The sequence below is a fragment of the Erythrolamprus reginae genome, unplaced genomic scaffold, assembly GCF_031021105.1.
Source record: "Erythrolamprus reginae isolate rEryReg1 unplaced genomic scaffold, rEryReg1.hap1 H_3, whole genome shotgun sequence".
Classification (NCBI taxonomy): domain Eukaryota; kingdom Metazoa; phylum Chordata; class Lepidosauria; order Squamata; family Dipsadidae; genus Erythrolamprus; species Erythrolamprus reginae.
The window spans coordinates 12,828-16,619 of NW_027248484.1; positions in this window are offsets into that span (position 1 = coordinate 12,828).

The following is a 3,792-nucleotide window of genomic DNA, read 5'->3' on the forward strand; positions in this document are numbered from 1 at the left end:
AGTGGGTATATATCTATATACACATAGTAAAATACATGATGAAGGTTATAGAGGAGATACTCATAGTAAAATATAACTTGTCAGATAAAGCCTATGTAGTTTTAGTGCATGATATGACTGTATGTATGTTTTTTATATTGGGGTTCCTTGTTTTTAGATTTTTTAAATGTACAATTGTTATTTTAGATTTTAAATTATTAGATTTGTCAATACATATTGTTTTTTATCACTGTTGGGAGCCGCCCCGAGTCTGCAGAGAGGGGCGGCATACAAATCTAATTAATAATAATAATAATAATAATAATAATAATAATAATAATAATATATTTAAGAGATAATAGAAAATAATATTTCTAGATAATATTCTCAGTGTTCTGGAGGGAAAATAGTCCAAAGGCTCAGACAAGACAAGAGGGAAGGGCTTGAGGGTCTTCCAATCCTTTGGGTGGGTTTAGGGCAGTGTTTTTCAACCAGTGTGCCGTGGCACACTAGTGTGCCGTGAGACATGGTCAGGTGTGCCGCGAAGGTCAGAGAGAAAGAAAGCAAAAGAGAGAGAAAGCAAGAGAGAAAGAAAGCAAGAGAGAGAGAAAGAGAGAAAGCAAGCAAGAGAGAAGGAAAGAGAATGAGAAAGAAAGAGAAAGAGAGAGCAAGAGAGAGAAAGAAAGCAAGAGAGAGAGAGTAAGAGAGGAAGGGAAGGAGAGAGAGAGTAAGAGAGGGAGGGAAGGAGAGAGAAAGAGGGACATAGGGAGGGACATAGGGAGGGAGAGAGAAAGAGAGCAAAAGAGAGGAAGGAAGGAAGAGAAAGAAAGAGGGATGGAGAGAGAGAGAAAGAAAGGGGAAGGAAGAGAGAGAAAGAGGGAGGGAGAAAGAAAGAAAGCGAAGGGGAGGAAGAGAGAGAGAGAGAATTATTTTGTCCAAACTTTTTTTAGCCCCCCTCCCCCCCTACTCAATGTGCCCCAGGGTTTCGTAAATGTAAAAAATGTGCCGCGGCTCAAAAAAGGTTGAAAACCACTGGTTTAGGGGACGGGGGTGTGTGTGGCAAAAAAAGCCATTGCACCTCTCACCACCACCACCCCCTCCAATCCTGTTAGCGACCCAGGGGCTGTGAAGGTAATGCGGTCCTGGTGGCTCCAGAGCCAAATTAAACCAGGAAGCAACAATGGAGAAATAGAGCAAGGAAAAGCCGGCATCGTCGCCAACTCTGCCTGGTATCCTGGCATTCTCTTCTCGGCGTAGGGAACATATGGCCCCATGCTTTACAATCCTCACCCCATCGATCGGGAGGCCATTTCGGGCAGGGGGTCTGCGGGTCTACCTGTTCCCTTCTCCCAGAGCCAATTTATTATTTATTTATTTACTTACTTACTTATTTATTTATTTATTTAGTCCAATACACAATGAGGGTTTTAGTGGGTATATATCTATATACACATAGTAAAATACATGATGAAGGTTATAGAGGAGATACTCATAGTAAAATATATCTAAGAAAGAATAGAAAAGAAGGTATAGTAATAGAACATATCAATGAAAGAACAGAAGAAGAGATATAGGAATAGAAGAAAGGTGTAGGAGATATAGGAGAGCAATAGGACAGGGGATGGAAGGCACTCTAGTGCACGTGTACTCGCCCCTTTCTGACCTCTTAGGAATCTGGACATGTCAACCGTGGATAATCTAAGGGTAAAGTGTTGGGGGCTTGGGGATGACACTACAGAGTCCGGTAATGAGTTCCACGCTTCGACAACTCAGTTACTGAAGTCATATATTTTACAGTCAAGTTTGGAGCGGTTAACATTAAGTTTAAATCTGTTGTGTGCTCTTGGGTTGTTGTGGTTGAAGCTGAAGTAGTCGCCGACAGGCAGGACGTTGCAGCATATGATCTTGTGGGCAATACTTAGATCTTGTTTAAGGCGTCTTAGTTCTAAACTTTCTAGCCCGAATATAAATTGTAATTAACACCGATGCCAAAACAACGGCACTTAGGAGAAAATAAGCAGGGGATTAACATCTGCTGAAGCCTGCCTGGAGAGACCCCCCCAAGCCCCCTCCCTGGGTCTCTCAAACGCTCTTCTTGCATGCCGAAGGCTTGTGATGGAGCGGCTCGAAGGCAGCAAAAGACTAGGGAGTGTGCCCACCCCAGTGGCGTTGTATACGGGCACAGGCAGTCCTCAACTTATGACAGTTCATTTTGCAACCGTTCGGAGTTACAATGGCGTTGTTGGGGCAGTGAAGGGCTACCAAATGTTTTACTACCACACTGTGGCCGTGGCTTAGGAAGGACGCCCTGCGTTTTCTTTCAACATCTTTCAGTGCAAATTGGGTGCTCTGGGGTGGAGCTCCAATTTTGCTACCCCACTGCGTTCCACCCCATCTGGGCAGAAGCCCACCCCTGCGATGGGGAGGAAAAAGAAGGAACATTTTGACCGTTTTCACACCGCTTACACCCCCTAGGACAGTGACGGCAAACCTTTTTTCCCTCGGGTGCCGAAAGAGTATGGGTGCGCGAGTGCCCAGTCATTACCGGACTCCATAGTGTCATCCCCAAACCCCCAACACTTTACCCTTAGATTATCTACGGTTGACCTCTCCAGATTCCTAAGAGGTCAGTAAGGGGCGAGTACAAGTGCACTAGAGTGCCTTCCGTCCCCTGTCCTATTGCTCTCCTATATCTCCTATTCCTTTCTTCTATTCCTATATCTCTTCTTCTGCAGAAAAAACAATTGCTGCCAACCTGCCTTCCATTGAGGACCTGCAGACTGCACGAGTCAAAAAGAGGGCGGGGAAAATATTTACTGACCCCTCACATCCTGGACACAAATTGTTTCAATTCCTACCCTCAAAACGTCACTATAGAGCACTGCACACCAAGACAACTAGACACAAGAACAGTTTTTTTCCGAACGCCATCACTCTACTAAACAAATAATTCCCTCAACACTGTCAGACTTTCTACTAAATCTGCACTTCTATTCTACTACTTTTTCTCATCATTCCTTTCACCCATTTCCTCCCATGTTGACTGTATGACTGTAACTTATTGCTTATATCCTAAGATTTTTATTAATATTGCTTCATTGCTTATTTGACCCCTATGACGATCATTAAGTGTTGTACCACATGATTCTTGACAAATGTATATTTTATTTTATGTACGCTGAGAGCATACGCATCAAGACAAATTCCTTGTGTGTCCAATCACACTTGGCCAATAAAATTCTATTCTATTCTTTCATTGATATGTTCTATTACTATATCTTCTTTTCTATTATTTCTTAGATATATTTTACTATGAGTGTCTCCTCTATAACCTTCATCATGTATTTTACTACGTGTATATAGATATATACCCACTAAAACCCTCATTGTGTATTGGACAAAATAAATAAATAAAATAAATAATTCAAGGCCTGGGGAGGGCAAAAACCGGAATCAACTCCCCCCGGAGATTCGCACTGCCCCCACCCTCCTTGCCTTTCGTAAGAACCTGAAAACCTATTTATGCCGTCAGGCTTGGGGACATCAGATCCCAGCCTCTGGCCATTGAAGCTTTAGTATGTTTACGGTTGTAATTGTATGAATGATTTTAATGTTTAGCTTTTTTTTATAATGTTTTACATTATCTGTTTATATTAAATTGGATCTGGCTGTATTATTGTATGCTGTTTGGACACTGATAGGTTGCGAGACGCCCCGAGTCCACGGAGAGGGGTGGCATACGAGTCAAATAAATAAACACATTAAATAAATAAAAACAGTTTCAATAAAACAATAAAAACACGCAAACACACA